The 22,460-nt window shown below is 38.2% G+C and overlaps 1 protein-coding gene across 6 annotated transcripts in view; it reads left to right on the top strand.

The window, feature by feature from the left end:
• The first annotated feature begins 33 nt into the window (after positions 1–33).
• VMP1 (vacuole membrane protein 1) overlaps positions 34–22,460 on the top strand; it is a 139,651-nt gene continuing 117,224 nt past the window's right edge. For 3 of the 6 annotated variants that reach the window (XM_064582388.1, XM_045889282.3, XM_064582389.1), the window contains exon 1: positions 34–175. The gene's annotated coding sequence lies outside the window, so the exon portion shown is untranslated. The other 3 variants (XM_045889280.3, XM_054510914.2, XM_054510913.2) reach the window with 3 other exon arrangements.

The following is a 22,460-nucleotide window of genomic DNA, read 5'->3' as shown; positions in this document are numbered from 1 at the left end:
AGAAATGAGAGAGGAACTTTTGTTTTTTGGAGGCGGACCCCGGAGGGCTGGGGGGTGGGGAACGGACCGGAAGTGACGCGCGCGAGTTCCGGTTGGCCGGACCCCAGCGGCGGTGTGAGAGTCGGTCGCGAGCCGCTTGCAGGATTCTGATCCGGAGAAGCCGGGGTCAGAGCGGGTAGGTAAGCCCCCGCGTGGAATTGGGGACGGAAGCCTAAGACTGTCCTCAGAGCTTGGCTTCTTCCGGAGCTCTCCCACTTAGACCATGCAGATCTGGGGCACCGTGATTTCGACTTCAAGCAGTGTTTCAGGGCGCTGCTGACTCCAGTGCCTCAGTCTGGCGGTAGCCAGGTTATATGGGACACCTCCTCATGGTTGGCTACCAGTGCAGTGAACCCATACACTGGATTTCTTACCATTCGCTCTCATTGTCGCGGACTTGGAAGCTGTTCTAAGCTCTGTACAGTACCCATCTTTTCCTGCCTGGGTGTTTAGGACCTCAGAGTAAACGGAGATCCTCCCTGCTGATGACCAAGCTGTTTCTCAGGACCCGTCAGTTTGACCTCCCAACCACTGACACATGGTAACACATGATACTAAACGTATTCGCTGCTAAACAAAATTCAGGCATGTAAGTGCCATCTAAAGCGTTGGTGGCCAAGGGAATGGGGCCTTCGCTCCGTTGGTTTTTGCAAAGACCCTTCGCGGATCTCCTCCTACTTTATGAAGAGTAGGGTTCTCTACCTCTTCCGAATCCCTGACCGCCCCCCGCCCCTTGTTGTTATATTAGAGTGGAGGTATTTGCAATAAAACGTGGAGGTCAGCTTAACCTCTAAACTTCCAAGAAGCCATAGGTGGCCCTGTGTCACACTAAGATAACTTAATGACCTCCAGTAGGTTTAAACTATTATCTTTTGTTTTTCTGCAAATCCATGCAAAAATCTCTTATAGGTTCTGGCACTGTTTATCTATCATGGCAAGACGGCTCCTTTTCCTAACTTTAATGTCTTTCAATTCTCCTTTGGGGCTGATGGCAGAAATTTTGTAGACAGACTACACTGATTTTTTGGAGAAATGTGTACAAGTGTTTCTGGTGTTGTAATATAGAATTTAATGTTCTGACAGCTATTGCCTATTAATTGTGTTATGAGCTGTGATTTTAGTTGTGTATTTTTAGCATAAATGATAGTAAGAAATTATTTATTAGGCAACATTTTATGAATTCTAGAATGTGTTTTTATTGACCTTTGGAAGAAGGATGGTGGTACCTAGATAAATGTGGCCGATTTGTATGGGTGTGAAATGACTCTATAGTAGAAATCTTTTATATTTTACTTCTTTGCCTATATTATTTTAAAACACTAAAGCTTTTTTTTTCCCCTTTGAGGTATATATCCTACTTGATTAATACAGTTTAATTTCTGTGACTTACATTCCAGAATAAATATTGGTAGGTTACCTAACTTTCTGAGCTGGTCTGGATTGTGTTGATAAAATACTGCTTACTTATTTCATAGGATTGTCACAGTGATTAAGTGAGATAGTAAATGGGAAATCACTGTAGAAATGAAAATCCGGTGGTGTAGTTTACTCTGAAAGCTGGAAATATATCAGTGCAGAATTCTGTTGCTTGTATCATTTCACAGTTTGATGTTTTATATTAAGTGTGCTATTTATCTGAAAATATCACACACTTTTTTTTTTTAAGATTTTATTTATTTATTTGAGAGAGAGAGAATGAGAGAGAGAGAGAGAGAGCACATGAGAGGGGGGAGGGTCAGAGGCAGAAGCAGACTCCCTGCCGAGCAGGGAGCCCGATGCGGGACTCGATCCAGGGACTCCAGGATCATGACCTGAGCCGAAGGCAGTCGCTCAACCAACTGAGCCACCCAGGCACCCCTCACACACTTTTCTGAGATGATCTTTGCCCTACTTTTGAACCCAATAAAAGCTATCTAGGAATAGTTTGATACTGTAACCCATTGAATTAGTCACTGTGGTTAATAAGTCGGTGACTGGAAAATGAGTATAGTTTTGCATTTGGGAGTTTAAATCTGATCTTTCTTGGTCATCTTGTATTGTCACTTAAGAATTTCCAAGTACAGAGGAAGGTGAAGTTTTTGGTGCTTATATATGGTTAACTAAAGGTTAAAAGTAGCCTTACTTTATTAAGTAAAAAAACTATCATTTTACCGAAACCCACTGAAAGCAATATTTAGAATTAAAAGCAACCTCTGTGAACATATCGTTATAGTCTTCCCCAGAAACAATCAGTAATTGGCTTGCCTGAGGTCATGTGGTTTAGGTAGTGCCAGAACCTGAACTGGAAATGAGGTCCCAAGTGTTCTTTCTGTTCTGCTAAGGTTGTCTCCAGGCATCTTTTTATGGTTTGGTAATATTTCCTGGTTTGCATGAAAATGATGTCTTTTATGTATTAAAGGGATTTATAGGTATACATTTTCCCCCCTTTTTAGCTGATTTATTCTTGTAAATTCTAGGAAAACAAAAACACTGTACTTGGCAAGATTTGCAGTGGAATGGAATAAGGAAGGGTAAAAGAAAATTCTGTTCTTCAGAACAGCTATTCTGAATTCATGCTTCATTACTATCAGATAACAAGGTGTCTTCTTTCTGACAAGTGGAAAAGAGAGTATCTTTGTTACACATGTCTCTACTGAATGAATGTTGTTGGTAATAGGTAGGAGGAAACTATTAATTTCTTTGTTCATGCTAAAAAAATTTCCCCAAACTGTTTATAATTTTAATATTCTGTTATATTATCTATTAATCTGTAGAGTCATTTCTCTATTTTATTCTGGGTAAATAGCCACTGTAGGAATAGTTAACTCTTTGTCTTGTTGCGAACCTTTTTGCTTCTACTGATTTCACAAAACCTGTTTAGTCTTTCCCCGTTTTTGGAGATCAGAGGGCTAGATACTTACTATCACTGCTCTTTTGCCTAGTGCTCTTTGTTGGTGTCTCTCTCTCTCTCTTTGGTATAGAAATAAACGCCAGATTAGAGAATCTTTACTAACCTCAGAAACAAATTGGATGAGTTAAGTGATAATTTGTTGTTGTATTAGTTAATAATCTACCTTCACAGACTTGCAAACATTTTGAGGGGTAAACTTTTAAAGAGTTTATTGCTTCAAGAAACTCTGTTTGGGAAGCAACTTTGTATAGGATTTGCCAAACTGATATTATATATTATGTAAACCCTCTGTAAAGCTCATTTAAAAATATGCTCCTTGAAGGTTTTGGGAAATTTGAACAGGAGATACTTGTCTGTGTCAGATAAGATTAAGGCATTTAAAGCTTAAGGCATTTTTAAATTAAGCAAGGGCAACCCACTGAGTAATCCTATCCCAGCTTAATGGTAATTGCTGAAGAGTTTGTCGGTATCCAAAGATACATAGTCTTTTCAGTAGTGCATTGTGATGTTTTCTCTTGTTCTTGAAGTTCTTTAATAATAAGCTTGGTCTTTATAGATTTTTTTGGAAGGACTAGGTAGATAGTGTTAAGAGCCAGGGCCAAAAAGCTAGATTGCCTTGTTTCCAATTCCAGCTCTTACTACTGTGCAACCCTTTGGCTAGTTACTTCACCTCTTGCCATCTCAGTTTCCTCGTAGACAGTGAAGTCAGTACCTTTACTGTTAGGGTTAAATGAATAGATTTAAGTAAAGCATTTAGAATGGCATATAGTTAACCATGACTGTTATCATTGTTACCATCCAGTAGCCTGCTGAGCAGTTGCTAAGAGAAAACTCTTTCCCAATCCTCTTTGAAAGCATGTCTTTTCACTGCTGCTTACTTGATCATTGTTTGCTCAGTATTTTTGTTTTGTTTTGTTTCAAGTTTTTATTTAAATTCTAGTTAACATACAGGGTAATATTGGTTTCAGGAGTAGAATTTAGTGATTCATCACTTACATTTGGTGTTCATCACAAGTGCCCTCCTCAATGCCCATCACTCATTTAGCCCATCCCCCGCCCACCTCCCTCCATCAACCCTCAGTTTGTTCTCTATAGTTGAGTCTCTTATATTTTGTTTCCCTCTCTTTTTTCCCCTTCCCTTTGTTCATCTGTTTTGTTTCTTAAATTCCACATATGAGTGAAATCATATGGTATTTGTCTTTCTCTGACTGACTTATTTCACTTAGCATAATACACTCTAGCTCCACCCATGTCGTTGCAAATGACAAGATTTCATTCTTTTTGGTGGCTGAGTAATATTCCGTGTGTGTGTGTGTGTGTGTGTGTGTACACACACCACATCTTTATCCATCAGTTGATGGACATTTGGGCTGTTTCCATAATTTGGCTATTGTTGCCGCTATAAACATCAGGGTGCATGTTGTTTGCTCAGTATTAATGAAGGTTCAGTAAATAAATATGTATACATTTCATTGTGTGTATATTTCACAACATATGTGAGATTCTTTTAAAAAATGATGTATTTCTGTAGGCTCTTCTCTCAACCTTTTTGTGTTATTGTTAATAGTTTATTTGTGTAAGTCATAACAATTTGAGATTGAAATTGGAGAATTTGATGTTTAATGATATCTTCTAGCACTTTCTTTGCATGGGAAGATTATTCTGCAATGACATCTTTTGCCATATCTGTTCATTCATCCAGTCAGTGAGCAAAAATCTTGTATCTTGGTCTTTTACCAGGTTTTGGGGAAAACAGTGGGAAGCAGAGACAAACATATTTTAGTTGGGAGCCTGATAGAGAAACAGGTATTTCAGTCGGGAGCCTAACAGAGAAAAAAGTAAATACAGAAATAAAAGAATAAACACAGTGTAATAAATATTATGAAGTAAACAAGGGTCTGAGAGAGAGTTAATGTGGATATGTGCCTGTTCCACAGTATATCTGGAATATAGCGACATGAAATGAGGTAGGAAACATACTCATGGTCCAGATTATATAGAGCTTTGCAGGCCATGGAAATGAATTTGGATTTGATTTTGAGAGTAGTAGGAAGTCCTTCTACAGTTTCAAGTAGGGGAGTCATAGGATTTATAAGAAGTCCACTCTTGTTTATATGTGAAGGATGAATTGAAGGGGACAAGAATAAAAATGGAAAGAGAAGTTAGGAGTCCATGGCAGTAGTCTACGTGAGAGATGAAGATGGCCTGGACCAGAGTGGTGACAAAAAAGTGGAGAGCTGTAGGTGGATACTAAATATATTTGGAATAGGACTGGGTCCTGGATTAGATGTGAGGAGTAAGGAAATGAGAGGAGTCAGGGATGATTGTGCTTCTGGATTTAGTAACTGGGTGGATGGCTGTGCCAAGCACTGGGAGAGGGAAGATTTGGGGAGGACCAGGTTTGTTACAAGAAGGGGGATGGGAATGAGGAAGAAAGAACATGTTACATTTGAGATGTTTAGCAATCATCCAAATGTGCTCTTAGGTGTACAGATCTAGAGATCAGGACCAGAAATACGAGTTCAGGCTAGGATTTTAAACTACAGAACCAGAAAAATCACTTGGAGAGACAGAGAAAAGGAGAGGGCCCAGGTCAGGTAAAGAGAACTGACAAAAGGGGGCCAAGGAGTGTTTGAAGAAAGAATTGTCGGAGGGATGCCTGGGTGGCTCAGTCCGTTAAGTGTCTTGCCTTCAGCTCAGGTCATGATCCCAGGACCCTGGGATCGAGACCTGCGTTGGGCTCCCTGCTTCTCCCTCTACCTGCTGTTCCCCCTGCTTGTGCTTTGTCTCTCTCTCTCTGACAAATAAATAAAAAATCTTAAAAAAAAAAAAAAAAGAATGATCAGATACACAAAACTAATAAAAGTGGTTATATCTAGCAGGGAATGTACTAGATGAGGGACAGAGGGGAACGAGATTTTTCTCTTTTTTTCATGTATATACACATATATATATTTGTATATGTGTATAATATATATATATAAAGCATGTGAAAGTTTTTACTTATTCAGAATTCTTTTAAGAAAGGGTCAGCTCTGGGACGCCTGGGTGGCTCAGTCAGTTAAGCGTCTGCCTTTGGCTGAGGTCATGATCCCAGGGTCCTGGGATCAAGTTCCGCATCAGGCTCAGTCCCTTGCTCAGCAGAGAGCCTGCTTCTCCCTCTGCCTGCAGCTCCCCCTGCTTGACAAATAAATAAAATCTTTTTAAAAAAATAAAAATAGAAAATAAAAGCAAGGGCCAGCTTTGTTAAATCTTTTTTTTTTTTTTTTTTAAGATTTTACTTATTTATTTGACAGAGAGACACAGCGAGAGAGGGAACACAAGCAGGGGGAGTGGGAGAGGGAGAAGCAGGCTTCCCAGCGGGAACCTGATGCGGGGCTTGAACCCAGGACCCTGGGGTCATGACCTGAGCCGAAGGCAGATGCTTAACGACTGAGCCACCCAGGCGCCCCAGTCAATTCTTGCTCTATGGTCTAAATGAGACCAAAGTCCAGTGAAGTTAAAATCGATGATCTGACTAACCACTTCCTTATTGAGTCTGGTTCCTTCCAGAAACTTTCAAGTCTCCACATTGCAAAAAGCATTTAATCAAAGAGAATATACAAGGTTCTTCTGCCCCTTATTAGTTTTTAAGATCTGTTTATAGGAGATTTTAGTACAGCTTCAGTGGGACGGAAGAATTTTCTTTAATTTTTTATTAAATAATCATAAGGATGTCTCTAGGATCTCTGTATCTGCAAAAGTCTTATTTTTAGAAATTTAAATATTTGACGGGCCGCCTGAGCAGCTCAGTCGGGTAAGCGTTTGCCTTTGGCTCTGATCCTGATTTCCAGTTCCTAGGATTGAGCGCCCCTCCCCCCCCCGCCCCCAGGCTTCCCTGCTCAGCAGGGAGTCTGCTTCTCACTTTCTTTCTCTCTCTCCCTCCTCCTCCCTATCCCTCGTTTTTTTTCTCTCTCTCAAATAAATAAATAAAAGCTTTCTTTAAAAAAGAAATTTAAATATTTGAATTTATCAGTACCTTAATAACTATTGGTAAGTGATGCATCTCAAAGTATGCCTAGCAGATAGTATGTACGCAGTAAATACTTGTTAAATGAGTAAATGAAAATCCATTTTCACTGCTATATAAAATTTCATTGTATAATTGTATGCCAGTTTATTTGTTCTTCTGACAATGGACATTTGAGTTGTTAGAGCTTTTGCTATTAAGACTGGTGTTGCTAAAAATATTACTGTACGTATCAACTCTTCACATGTGCAAGAGGTTCTTTTTTTTTTTAAAGATTTTATTTATTTATTTGAGACAGAGAGAATGAGAGACAGAGAGCATGAGAGGGAGGAGGGTCAGAGGGAGAAGCAGACTCCCTGCCGAGCAGGGAGCCCGATGCGGGACTCGATCCCGGGACTCCAGGATCATGACCTGAGCCGAAGGCAGTCGCTTAACCAACTGAGCCACCCAGGCGCCCCGCAAGAGGTTCTTTTGGCTATATGTTTAGGCATAGAATTGCTAGCAAGAGTATACCAGTATTCAGCTTTTTACAAGTTGTCTTCCTAACTTTGCTATTGTCTTAATTTCTGCTGAAAGAATCCATGTAAAGAATGGTGTGGTGGATTATAAAATTGAGTGTTGAATTGCAAAATGGTCACATATTCTCATCATTGTATGCATACCCCTTTATAATGTGATTTTATTGTTACTCCACTCCTTGACTGTGTACTTGGCTATGTGACTCACTTTGACCAACAGGACATTAGCAAGTGTGACATAAGCAGAGACTTAAAAAACTTGCATATTGGGGCCTGTCTTCTCTTGTGGCTCTTCAGAACCCTGAGCCCATCATGTGAAAAAAGGCCAGACTAACCTGGGGGTTAGGGGACCTTACATGAGGCATCCCATCTGAGACTTGCCTGGCTCAAGAGCCAACCTAGCCCAGACCAGAATTGGCTGGCCTAACTCACAGAATCATGAGAAATATTAAATGATTTTTTTTAAGTCACTAAATTTTGGAGCTAAATTGTTATATAGTAAAGCATACTGGATAAAAATGGTATCTCACTGTGATCTTGATCTATATTTTTTGATTGTCACTGAGATCAAGTAGGTATCTTCATTATTGGCCATATATATTTTCTCTGCTATGTAACACCTCTTTATGTCTTTTGCCTATTTTACTTTTGTAAGATTGTCTTTTTCTTAGTATTTTAAATTCTTTATATAAGTTGCCTACTTAGTCCTTTTCAGTTACGTGTTTTCTGGTTTATCTTTTCTTTTCTTTTTTTTTTTTAAAGATTTTATTTATTTAATTGACAGAGAGAGAGAGAGACAGCGAGAGAGGGAACACAAGCAGGGGGAGTGGGAGAGGGAGAAGCAGGCGGAGTGGGAGAGGGAGAAGCAGGCTTCCCACAGAGCAGGGAGCCCGATGCGGGACTCGATCCCAGGACCCTGGGGTCATGACCTGAGCCGAAGGCAGTCACTTAACCGACTGAGCCACCCAGGCGCCCCGGTTTATCTTTTCACTTAAGATATCTTGTAATGAGGGCGCCTGGGTGGCTCAGTCGGTTAAGCGACTGCCTTCGGCTCAGGTCACAATCCTGGAGTCCCGGGATCGAGTCCCGCATCAGGCTCCCCACTCAGTGCGGAGTCTGCTTCTCCCTCTGACCCTCCCCCCTCTCATGCTCTCTCTCATTCTCTCTCTCAAATAAATAAATAAAATCTTAAAAAAAAAAAAAAAAAAAAAGATATCTTGTAATGAATTTAAGTTTTAATTTTGGTGTTTTATTTATTAGTCTTTTCCTTTATGGATAGCTCTTTTCTGTGTGTCTTAAGAAATCATTCCCTATCCCAAGGCAAAAAGTATTTATATTTAATTCTAAAAGTTCTGCTTTTTGACTTCTAAATCTTTAATCCATTTGGAATGGAATTTTGTGCATGGTTCAAAGTAGTAATCCAAATTTTCTTTTCTTATATGGATAACCAATTTGAATAATCTCTCCTTTCCCCGCTGCTCTATCTTGCCATAAGGAGTTCCAAAAACACAAGAATCTTTTGAAATGCCCTCTATTCTGTTTCTTGGTTGCTTTCTCTATTTCCATACCTATACAAAACACCTTCATTCTTTATTACTATAATATATGTGTGGAGAGAGAGAGAGAGATACTTTGGACACAAGAACTCTGTCAGATACATGTATCTTGCAAGTATTTTCTCTCCTGTAGTTTACCTTTTGGTTTTCTTTTTTTTTTTTTTTTTATTTGAGAGAGAATGAGAAAGAGAGCACATGAGAGGGGGGAGGGTCTGAGGGAGAAGCAGACTCCCTGCCAAGCAGGGAGCCCAATGCGGAACTCGATCCCTGGACTCCAGGATCATGACCTGAGCCGAAGGCAGTCGCTTAACCAACTGAGCCACCCAGGCGCCCCTACCTTTTCGGTTTTCTTAACAATGTTTCAAAGCGCAAAAGTTTTTAAACTTGGTAAAGTCCAGTTTATCAATTTTCTCTTTTATGGTTCATGCTTTTTAAATCCTAAGAAACACTTTGTCTACTCCAAGATTGCAAAGATTTTCTCCTTTTTTTTCTAGAAGCTTTATAGTATTAGTTCTTACATTTAGATCTATGATCCATTTCAAATCAGTTGTTGAATTTGAGAAAGAAGGGTTGATGTTCACTTTTTCATATGAATATTCAGTTATTCTAGTACTATTTGTTGAAAAGACTTTCCTTTCACCATTGAATTGCTTTCTACCTTTGTTGAAAATTAATGGACCCACTATATGTGGGTCTAATTATGTATTCTATATTCTGTTCCACTGATCTATATCTGTCCTTTTGCCAGAACCATACTATCATTACTCTAGCTTTATAATAAATCTTGAAATGAGTTGTGCAAGTCTTACAACTTTGTTCTTTATCCAGATTGTTTAGCTATTCTAAGTTCTTTGCATTTCCATATAAATTTGAATCCACTTGTCACTTTTGATTTTTTAAAAAGCTTGCTTAAGAGGCGCCTGGGTGGCTCAGTTGGTTAAGCATCTGACTTCTGCTCAGGTCATGATCTCAGGGTCCTGGGATCCAGTGAGCATCATCCAGTGAGCATGCTCTGCACTCAACAGGGAGTCTGCCTCTCCCTCTCCTTTTCCCTCTGCCCCTCCCCCTGCTCATGCAGCGCTCTCTCACTGTCTCTTTCAAATAAAATCTTCAAAAAAAGAGTTTGCATGAGTTTTGATTGAGATTGCATTAAACCTATATATCAGTTTCAGGGAAATTGTCATAATAACGATATTAAGTCTTTCAAATAATGAACATGGTATATTTCCCCATGTATTTAGGCCCTCTCAATTTCTTTCCTTATTTTTTTAGAACAGGTCTTTTACGTATGTTGTTAAACTTACCTCAAGTATTTTATGTTTTCGGATGCTGTTGTAAATGAAATTTTTAAAATTTAATTTTCTAATTGTTTATTCCAGGTATTTAATAGAGTGTTGGTTTGACCTTTTATCCTGTGACCTTGATAAAGTCATTTATTAGTTCTAGTTGTTCTGAGCATTTTTCAGTGTTCTCTTATTTTGACCCATGAGTTACTTAAAACTGTGTGCATTAACTTTTTTTTTTTAAGATTTTATTTATTTATTTGAGAGAGCGAGAGAGAGCACAAGAGGGGGGGAGCGGGAGAGGGAGAAGCAGACTCCGTGCTGAGCAGGGAGCCCGATGCGGGACTCGATCCCGGGACTCCAGGATCATGACCTGAGCCAACGGCAGTCGCTTAACCAACTGAGCCACCCAGGCGCCCCTGTGTGCATTAACTTCTAAAGTATGTACAAATGTTATATTTTTGTTACTAAAGTTTGACATGATTTTTTTTAAAGATTTATTTATTTATTTGACAGAGGCAGAGAAAGCAAGAGCAGGAACACAAGCAAGGGGAGTGGGAGAGGGAGAAGCAGGCTTCCCGCTGAGCAGGGAGCCTGATGTGGGGCTCAATCCCAGGACCCTGGGATCATGACCTGAGCTGAAGGCAGACGCTTAACGACTGAGCCACTCAGGCGCCCTTGACATAATTTTTTTTTTAAGATTTTATTTATTTGAGAGAGAGAGCAAGCGTGTGCAAGAGCACGTGAGCAGGGAGAGGGGCAGATTCAGAGGGAGAAGCAAGCTCCCCACTGAGCAGGGAGGACATGGGGCTCAATCCCAGGACCCCCGGGATCATGACCTGAGCCAGAGGCAGCCACCGAACTGACTGGGACACCCAGGTGCCTCTTGTTTGCCATAATTTCTGAGTTATCAGAGAATGTGGTCTATGATGCCCATTCTTTGGAATATGTTAAGACTGGTTTCTTGGCTTAATCATTATAAATGGCTTATGAAAAAATTTGTATTCTCTAAATGTCAGATGCTGAATCTATTCCTACATTTTATTTCTTTTTTTTTTTTAAGGAAATTTTCTTTTTTTTTCAAAGATATTATTTATTTATTTTTGAGAGAGAGAGAGAAAGAGAGTGCGTGCTTGCACACGAATTTGGGGGAGGGGCAGAGAGAGAAGCAGACTCCCCTCTGAGCAGGGAGCCAGATCCGGGACTCTATCCCAGGACCCTGGCATCATGACCTGAGCCAAAGGCAGATGCTTAACCAGCGGAGCCACCCAGTGCCCCCTACATTTTATTTCTTAATTGTATTGTTAAAATCTTTTATCTTTGCTTAATATTATTTTTGTTTGCTTGAAATATCAGTAACAGTTGTTTTGAAATCTCCCAGTACAGTGTTGGATTTATCCATTGCTCTGTGTATTTTTAACAATTCTTACATTATAAATTTTGATGCTGTATTGTATTAGTGCTTTCAAATTTAGAATTATTTCTTCCTGCTGAGTGAAACCTTTTATCATTATGTTCTCTGTCCCTAATAATGACTTTTGTCTTTTGTCTTATTTTCAGCCTTTCAAGCATGGATTTTTTAAAAGTAACAATTTGCAACCTTTTCAAAGTGATAAGTTTAATCTGTTTATTTTGATTATTGACATATTTGGACTGTTTGGACTTTTTTCTATCAAGTACTGTTTTGAAGCTCCCCAACTTTAGGACATGTTAGCTCTCATCTTTCTCTTCCAGATTTATATGTCATTATCCACATTTCACTTCTTTTTAAAATTATCGTTACAGACACTTTTATTATTTTATACAATACTTGGTTAAATAGCCTTATTTATTGCTTACTATTAATGTCTCTATTTTATTGGGCACACAATTCTAGACTAGCTGTTTTTTTTTTTATTCTTATGTTAATCCCCATACATTACATCATTAGTTTTAGATGAAGTGTTCCATGATTCATTGTGCATCTAGACTAGCTGTTTTATCTAAAACTCTGATATTATTCCATTGTTTTTTGCCTTTTATTGTTGCTGTTGAGTATTCTGCTTTCATTCTAACTGTTCTTCCATTTTTATTATTTATTTATTTATTTATTTATTTATTCTTTTTAAAGATTTTATTTATTTATCTGACAGAGAGAGGCACAGCGAGAGAGGGAACACAAGCAGGGGAAGTGGGAGAGGGAGAAGCAGGCTTCCTGCTGAGCAGGGAGCCCCATGTGGGGCTCAATTCCAGGATGCTGGGATCATGACCTGAGCCGAAGGCAGACGCTTAACGACTGAGCCACCCAGGTGCCCTATTTTTTATTTATTTTTAAAGATTTTATTTATCATTTGAGAGAGAGAGAGACAGAGAGCCCAAGCCAGGGGAGTGGCAGAGGGAGAAGCAGACTCCCTGCTGAGAAGGAAGCCTGATTTCGGGGCTCAATCCCAGGACCCAGAGATCATGACCTGAGCTGAAGGCAGACACTTAGCCATCTGAGCCACTCAGGCACCTCACTGTTCTTCCATTTTTAGAGATGTGTCCTTTCTTTCGGACTTCTTTCAAGATCAAGACCTCTTGGGGCGCCTGGGTGGCTCAGTAGTTAAGCGTCTGCCTTCAGCTCAGGTCATGATCCCAGGGTCCTGGGATTGAGGCCTGCATTGGGCTCCCTGCTCAGCGGGAAGCCTGCTTCTCCCTCTCCCCCTCCCCCTGCTTGTGTTCCCTCTGTCGATGTGTCTCTCTCTGTCAAATAAATAAATAAAATCTTTAAAAAAAAAAAAAAAAGATCAAGACCTCTTTACTTTAGTGTTCTGTAATTTGATTGCAGTATATCTGGATAGGATTTATTTATATTTGTTCTACTTGGGATATATTTTACTTCCTAGATTGATGGACTCATTTTTGGAAATTTTAGGTCTTTATCTTTTTGAATTTACATTTCTCCCATTCCTTATATTCTTCTGGGATTGCAATTAAAGAAATAATAGACCTTCTCATTCTGTCCTCTGTGTCTCTCATTTGCTTATATTTTCCATCTTATCTCTGCTGCGTTCTTAATAAATTCCCTGGATAGCTCATCCAGTTCACTTCATCTGTGTTTGATCCATGCATTTAATCCATCCATTGCCTTTTAATTTCAACAGTTATTACTTCTAGAAGTTCCATTTGTTTTTCTTTCCTTCAAATCTATTCAGGTGTGGTAGTTTTTATTGTGTGTTCATCTTTGTAATTGCATCCTTTGTTCTGTAAACATTTTATACATAGCTCTTCTATAATATACTTAATTTGTACTTGAATCTCTGATATCTGTGGTTCTTGTCCTGAAGAAGTACAGGATTGGTGGGGCCAATTGGAGGGGTCTATATTGATAATGGCTTGTTTGCTGGAACTTTTGTGAGTTTATTGATTGATCTTATTCTGTCGGAGTCCAGCAGACCTAATTTACAAAGAGGGTTTACTTCTACTTCTGCTGAGAGCTAGAAAGGCAACTCTGACTTGGGACTACATTAGTGGCCCTTGTGGTTATAGCAGAGGAAATATTCTCTATCTCTTTTGGATCTCCTGCTGGACCTGGGAATGAAACTGATAGTTTAATTAAGAAAAGACATACTAATAGGAGAAAAGCATACAAACTTTACTATTTTTTTTCACATGTAAATGGGAACCTTCAAGAGAATGAAGACCCCAAGAAGTGACCAGAGCAGGACGCTTTTATACCTTTTAGACCAAGAAACAATAAATTTGTGAAGAATTGACAAGACAAAGAAGTTTGATCTAGAGGTAGTAAATGGTGAAGAAATAACTAGGAAGATATGGGTTAATTTAACAAAGTTTGTTTGTACAGATTTATCAGCCCCAAGTTCCCATCTCTGGTGATAAGAATGTCTTCCTTCTTCCTAGTACAGGGAGGCTACCTTTTACATGAGAGTTTTATTTCTTGCTTTCAGGAAGAAAAAGGAAAGTCAGAGTGTCCGTTTTAAAAAACAGAGTGCCATTTCTTAAAAGTGCCTTTAATTCAAAGTAATCAATATTTTGAGGTGACATTCTGTTTTTCTTCATGGGTTTTTGCCCAAAGGAAAAGTCACTAATACAGCTTTTCACCTTCAATTCAGTCTTCCTACAAGGATGTTGCTCTCAGAATCTTTTCTCAGGGTAGCTTGAGCCCTCTCAATTGCTGGTTGCTCCTATCAGCTTCCTTCCTACTGCTCAGGTTTTCTTCTTTTCCCACCATCCCTCACAACCACCTAGCTCTTAGACCATTCAGTCTCTCTGGATCTGTTGTGTAGTTTACTTATTTTTTTGGCGGGATAGAGGGGACCATGGAGACTGCCTCTTCCCTTTGTGAAACCAGTGATTTCTCAAAGAATATGTCCAATCCAGGGTCCAGTTTTTATGGAGAGGAAGGAACCCTCAAACTTCCTAGTACATGTACCTGACATCACATAGTAAATGTTACTGAAAAGTTTAATTTACATTTTTCCATGTGCAGTATTTTAGTTTATTATTTTATAAAACCCTATCTTGAAGCCATTTGGATGCTAAGAATTCATTGCTACACATAATGACACCATACTTTATCTACTCAGTAGGTTCTAATTTTCTTAAGATAGAAGTGGAGGTCCCTAAATGATTATTTTCAGGAAGCTATTTAATATTTAAGAGAAAATGAAACCCAAAATACCCTTTAAAGTTGGCAAAGAATGACAGTTCAATGTAGAAAGTGCTGTAGGTCATTCTGGTCTCTTTAATGTTAAATGACCAAAAAATACCAACAGTTACTTCCATTTACCCATCTTAATGGGTGTAGTGGGAACAGTACTACCATTTCAATGGATGGATAACATATAGCAAGTTCTAGTATTTTTCCAAACTGTGGATAATAAAAAAAATCTGTTTTATAGATCATAAAACTTAGAATTATCTGTATCAAGTCCTTCATTTTGATTTAAATAATCTGAAATATGTACTTTTGTCATTTGCAAATATTCTGTGATTTAACTTATTCTCTTATTAATGACTTGTATGGGCTAGTTTATATTCCCCAGGTATTTAGGGGCAGTAAAGTAGGGAGTCTGTTAAGCAATCTGAATTTGAAATTTTGTCAGAAATACACAAACAGTAAAAACCCACAAAGAAATGACTGAAAGAAGTAAAGGTGAAGTCATCAGTTTTAATGACAGTCCCATTATTTGTCTGTTCATGATAATCAACAAAGAGGAGTGTTCTCTTAATTCTACTGATGGGAACTGTTTAGAAATACTAGAACATGCTAAACTTTTGGAACTACTTTGTTATCATTTTATTTTTTCTGTGACTCCGGAATTCCTTGGTGAGAATTGAAAGGACTCTCACTAGACTGTTTTGTGTAGTAGAAGAAGCATTGAATTTGGATGTGGAAACGTGAGGTGGAACGCTCACTTTGCCATTTTATATGCTGCTGAATTGCAATTTAGGGCCCATCCAGCCCTTAAATTTCTCATTTGTAGAAGGTAAGGATTAAAATAACTATTCCCTACAAAGGGTTGTTAGTATCAGTTTAGCAAGTCTGTATGTAAACTGTTAATCACTACACAGAGTAGTTATTGTGGCATAAATCCAAACCCTAACCTTGGGCTAGGTAGAATTCTTAGACTATTAGAATAGAAAGAAAATTATGGCAGTAATTTACTTTATGTGCCTGATAATTGGATGCAGAAAGAGAGATTCAGAAATGTGGAGTAACATTCCCAAGGTCTCACAGTTAGCTGAATCTCCCAACTTTGGAATGTTACTCCTTTTAGTGTTTTAATTCTTGACATTACTCCCCCATCTTTTTGGTGAAAATGTTTTGCTAAGATTGCATTGGTTATGAAAAACTGATTGAATGTTTAGTAGATTGAGAGAAAAGGAGAAATGGGATTTTTCAAGCTGTAATTTTACAATTTACATATTTTCTCTATTAAAATAAAGTCATGTTTTTGCCCAAAGGAACATAGATTCATATTTTTATATATTGGAAATGAGAGATAAACATTCCCCCCAAATCTGTGAAACCCTCAAAAAGGGGGGGGTCCCTAAAATGTCCTCCATGTTTTATCTTTTTAAAATAGGGATTTTTACTTAAAATTTTATCTAATTAAAAATTAGATCTGGAGCAATGGCCTTTTCAACAATTAGAAGACTGTGTAATGTATTTTACACTTCACTAAATTAAGTTGAGGGACATTTTAGGCCAGAAATATATACCCTCATAACCTACTAAACCATTATTGGGAGTTACATTGCGATTTTTTTTTTTTTAAGATTTTATTTATTTATTTGACAGAGACACAGCGAGAGAGGGAACACAAGCAGGGGGAGTGGGAGAGGGAGAAGCAGGCTTCCCGCTGAGCATGGAGCCCGATGCGGGGCTCGATCCCAGAACCCTGGGATCAAGACCTGAGCTGAAGGCACACGCTTAACGACTGAGCCACCTAGGCGCCCCTACATTGCGATTTTGAATGCATTTAAATTGTATCCTAACTTGAAGTTTTAATTTGTCTAATTCCCCAAGACTTTAGAAGGTTCAAAAAGAGGGGCACCTGATGGCTCAGTCGGTTAAGTGGCTGGCTCTTGATTTCAGCTCAGGTCACAATCTCAGGGTCCTGGGATTGAGCCCCACATCGAGCCCCATGTCGGGCTCTGTGTTCAGTGGAGAGGCTGCTTGAGGATTCTCTCCCTCTCTCTCTGCACCTCCCCCCGCCCCCTCTAAAATAAATAAATAAATCTTTTTAAAAAGTTCAAAAAGATTCAAGGACTTTTTTTTTCATATATTCTTATTCAAATAATGAATTTTCAGAGAACATACTTTTACACTGCCCAACCATGTGATAATCTCTGGCTCTTACAGTCAGATGATCTAATAGTCACTGATACTGTGCATGGTGTTTGAATTTGGCTTTTTACCCCTGCACAAGTGGAAAACTATATGAAAGCCTCACTGGTCAAAATATATTTATTACTGTTTGCTTAGATTATTTATTAAGTTTCCAATAATAAATTGCAATTTCTTAATCATAGCAGTTTTAGAAAAATCTACGCTGTTTTGAAGTAGTCTGTGAATGAATGTACTAAATAGTCTAAGTATACACACTTCTGAAAGCAAGAAATATTCAAGTTGGCTGTCTTTGCATGACTTGTATGAAGAACAGTGTGCATTATTGAGAAAGTTGAGTTAATATTTTTATGAGAAAGTAGAATCATTTGAATAAATGATTTTTTTTTTTAAAGGAAGTGTGTTCATTTTACTTTGGAATACAGTGGCCAAGAAAATTAGAGCCAATGACTTCATCACTCCTCTTTTCCTTTTCATCTTGTTAAATTCTCCACTAACTGATATTACTCTGGGAGTTGTTTTTTCATGTCATCCATAAATGTTTTCTGTGTTGTTTTAGGGAACTCAAAGTAATTTAGTTTCACATTGTTTTTGCATTACAAGTGTAGCTAATGTTTAAAATGAATGAAATATTATAGTCTTAGCAGTAGATGTACAACCTACAAAAAACCTTTGTGAGCTGATTTTGGCAGTATTTTCTCAGCACTTCTGCCAGAAACAAAAGACCCCACACGTCTTAATATCAGCCTTTCATTTTAAATGCTTCACCCGTGTTTAAAACTTGCTAGTTGCAACCTTTTAAAGCATTCCTTATATCTAGATATATTTTCACAATGAAAATTATTATTTGATGTTTGAGTTATGCTTCTTTCCTATTTCTGACTTCTAATCCTATCCACAGACCTATAGAGTTTATTTTAACAGTTTCATTCTTAAAAATAAATCTTAACTTAGTTGCATGCTATTAAAATTGATATTACAACTCTCACTGCAAAGTAAGCTCCATTGGATGTCAAGAATATGTGCTAGATTCCTGTTAGAGGAGATTTCAGTCCTTTAAATAAGCTAGGAATATTTTGGATTTATCCCCACGCCTAGGAATTTGACTGACATTGTTTCGTAACAGATTTCCAAAAAAAAATTTTTAAAGACTTTATTTACTTTCAGAGAGGAGAGAGTGCGTGAATTTAAAGTAGCTGTGCAGTTGAGTAGTTTATCTCCAGTTATGTTCACCTGGTCAGACAGACCATAAGGATGCAGGTTGTTCCAGGGACATTCCAGTTTTGCAAAGTGTGTATGTGATTGAGGAAGATGGGGACAAAGGAAATGAGGGTGTTTTCAAGGGAGTTTTAAAAGACAAGGAATAGGGGCGCCTGGGTGGCTCAGTCATTAAGCGTCTGCCTTCGGCTCAGGTCATGATCTCAGGGTCCTGGGATAGAGCCCCACATTGGGCTCCCTGCTCCGCGGGAAGCCTGCTTCTCCCTCTCCCACTCCCCTTGCTTGTGTTCCCTCTCTCGCTGTGTCTCTCTCTGTCAAATAAATAAATAAAATCTTTAAAAAAAAAAAGACAAGGAATAGTATAAAATATTTTCAAAAATGGTTAAAATGCAAAAAAGTTTTGATGCTTTTATAAGCTTAACTATTTAGAACACAAGTGATTCTTTGCATGTTTGGCTTTATAGTTCTTTTGGGAATGGCAAAAGTTTTTCAAAACTGTGGACTTATTTTGTTGTAAGAAGTAGACTGATTAAAAGAAAATAACTTAGTTCCCTTGGTTATTTCTTACAAAACAAAATTCCAGACTATTTTGTTTTCCAGAGAATTTTTTGAGTAGGAAATGTCAGTAAGCTGTTCTCTTTTTTAACATATTGTGTAAGAACACATTGTTTGCTCAGATGAAAATTCCTGTTGCAATATCTTTAAAAACATCTTCAAACAATTGCATAATACCATTGTTATAAGTAAGGACTCAAATGGGCTCAAGTTGTTTTGGATAAAAATTATCTTTTTTTTTTTAAGATTTTATTTATTTGACAGAAGCAGAGAGAGGGGCAGGCAGAGGGGGAGGGAGAAGCAGGTTCCCTGCTGAGCAAGGAACGTGATGTGGGACTTGATCCCAGGACCCTGGGATCATGACCTGAGCCAAAGGCAGACAACCGACTGAGCCACTCAAGCACCCAAAAGTTTTTATCTCTTAAAGATGATACTACAGATTGGGTGCCTGGGTGGCTCAGTTGGTTAAGCGTCTGCCTTCAGCTCAGGTCATGGTCCCAGGGTCCTGGGATCGAGCCCCGCATCGGGCTCCCTGCTCCGCGGGAAGGCTGCTTCTCCCTCTCCCACTCTCCCTGCTTGTGTTCCCTCTCTCGCTGTGTTTCTGTCAAATAAACAAATAAAATCTTAAAAAAAAAAAAAAAAAAGATGATACTACAGAAAAGAGTAAGCCTGGGGAAATGAGGTCAATTATCACAGTGTTTTGCAGAGGGACAAGTTTTAGAATTTTTTCTTCGTAACACACATGCCCCTTTGTGACTTGTTCATCTTTTTGCCACAAATTAATTACATTTTATTTATTGTGATATAGGTGAATAGGCTGTTCATCTCTGAAAAAAAATTGCCTGTAGAATTTGGCTTAATATGAATGTACCAGTTTTAAGTTTTTACAGAACTTAAATATGGCTTCTAGTTAAATGATTAGAAGATAGAAAATCCTACACTCCTTTATTATATGGTCCACTTCAATATCCTCAGTTAATTTTATTAATAAAGCCCAGAAAGCATGATTTGTGGAGAACATTTACATTTTATGAACCTATTTTGATGCTCTGGTTTTAGAGATTTTCACAAAATAACTTCATTTATCTTTTTTTGTAATTGCTTGGACTGTATCTTTTGAAAACATCTTCACATAAGTATGACTTAAGTTTGCAGAGTCAAATTTCCAGCTTTTATGAACTCTTCTGAATGTACTGTACTCTGAGCTCCCATAATTGCTCCTGTACTTTCTTCCTCATCATTACAGCTAGTATATATATTGAGTTCATATGAAAGGTGAGATAATATGTTAGTATTTTATTTTTTAAGATTTATTTATTTATTTATTTATTTGACAGAGAGAGAGAGAGACAGCAAGAGAGGGAACACAAGCAAGGGGAGTGGGAGAGGGAGAAGCAGGCTTCCCACTCAGCAGGGAGCCCGATGCGGGGCTCGATCCCAGGACCCTGAGATCATGACCTGAGCCAAAGGCAGACGCTTAACCGACTGAGCCACACAGGCGTCCCTATTAGTATTTTATATAGATTACCTTGTTTGATCTTCATAGCAATCCTTTGATGTGTGTCATGTTTTCTCTATTTTACATGTTAAAGAAACTGATGTTTAGAGAGATTTAGAAATTTGTCCAAGCTCATGGAAGTTTGAGTTTGAATCCAGTTCTGTTAGACTCCAAAACCTGTTTTCTTCCCACTAAGTTAGATACTGTATATCTATTTCATTTTAAGTGAAGTCCTGTGCTCATCTGGCTTCCCTGTCAGAAGAAAGAACCCTTTGGAGGACAAGGAGTTTGTGTTATTCATATTTATGTCTTCAGAGCCTGGTACAGACTGCAGAATTTTTTAAATAAGCACTGAATGAAAGACACTAACATCATTGAAATGGTAGCAGTCAGGCATGTACCAATGAAGTAGTTTCTCTAGTGTAGGCAGTTTACCGCTTCATATACCTCCTGCCCTTTTGATGTGGTTATACACATGCATGTCCAAACACACGTACACGCACTCTTTCATCCTTACCAATCCTGTGACAGTGATAATTTGTTCTCATTTTGTAGATCAGAAAATCAAGATCTGAGGGTGCCTGGCTGGCTCAGTTGGTAGAGCATGTGACTCTTAGATCTTGGGGTTGTATGAGCCCCATGTTGGGTGTAGAGATAACTGAAAAATAAAATCTAAAAAGACAGTAACAAGCAAACAAAAGAAAAGATCTAGGAAAAAAAAAGAGATTTGCTCAAGATCACACCACTAGTTAGTGACAAATCTGGGATGCAAATCAAGATTTTTAAACTTTAAATCTTAATAATCATCTACTCCAGGCTATCCATCTGTGCTAATGGAAACCTATACTTTATTTCTTGATATGTTTATTTACTTATTGAGAAATGATGGCAAGAAAACAAAGACACAAGACACAAATGAATTGTGTCTAAAGAAGACACCTTCTGTTGAAGTGATGAATGTATGCTCTTTGCTCAGTCTTTTTATATGTAGTCTTTCACTTATTTTCCTTTACAAAGCATATATTTTGTAAGTGGTAATTGCAGTTAAAATTTTAGTTAAGGAATAAAATAGTTCCAACTAACGAACTATAGGAACACTAAATCCATGACCATATCGTATTGTAATCAGCTGAATATAGGTCTAGCAGGATTCCTGGCACATTCAGAGTGTATTAAGGACTGCATTGCAGACTTGATCAAAGTATTGTGCTTTTTCTTTTCTTTTTTTTTTTTTAAGATTTATTTATTTGAGGGGCACCTGGGTGGCTCAGACATTAAGTGTCTGCCTTCGGCTTAAGTCATGATCCCAGGATCCTGGGATCGAGCCCCGCATCGGGCTCCCTGCTCCTTGGGAAGCCTGCTTCTCCCTCTCCCACCCCCCTGCTTGTGTTCCCTCTTTCGCTGTGTCTCTCTTTGTCAAATAAATAAATAAAATCTTAAAAAAAAAAGAGATTTATTTGAGAAGGAGAGAATGAGTGAGCATGGCAGGGAGGGCAGAGGGAGAGAGAGAATCAGCTCAGTCCTAGCACCCTGAGATCATGACCTGAGCCAAAATCAGGAGGCAGCCAGGCACCCTGAAGTACTGTGCTTCTTGAGTAGAAAGATTTGCTCTACTAACACCTGAAAGAATGATAACAGTTACAGGCAATCTGGTGTTTTTGTGTAGAATAATTATGTCAGCACAATTTATATGTTGTAATACAGGGATTTAAAAGTAAAAATTTATACCTATACATGTAATATGAAGCATGATATAAAGAGTACATTTAACATATCTTAGACATTTATTATTTTTATTTTTTTAGGCCCATATTTTTTTTTTCAGTAGAATTTTTTCCTAAATAAAATTGGTCTTCGATCTGTATCAACATTTTTGACATGTTTGGTAGTATAATCCATTTTTTTCTAATAATGCTAAAAGAATGGTGAAAGACTGGTAAAATTTGAGTAGTGTGTATAATATTAAATTATGACTCAGAAAGACTTCAGGGGCGCCTGGGTGGCTCAGTCAGTTAAGCATCCGACTTTTGATTTTGTCTCAGGTCATGATCTCAAGGGTTGT

This window comes from Mirounga angustirostris, unplaced genomic scaffold (genome assembly GCF_029215605.1).
Source record: "Mirounga angustirostris isolate CCGP_5_RB_7025 unplaced genomic scaffold, mMirAng1.0.hap1 SCAF_17, whole genome shotgun sequence".
NCBI classification, from domain to species: Eukaryota; Metazoa; Chordata; class Mammalia; order Carnivora; family Phocidae; genus Mirounga; species Mirounga angustirostris.
Note: the sequence above shows the minus strand (reverse complement) of the source record. Positions and strands in the feature narration are given on the sequence as shown.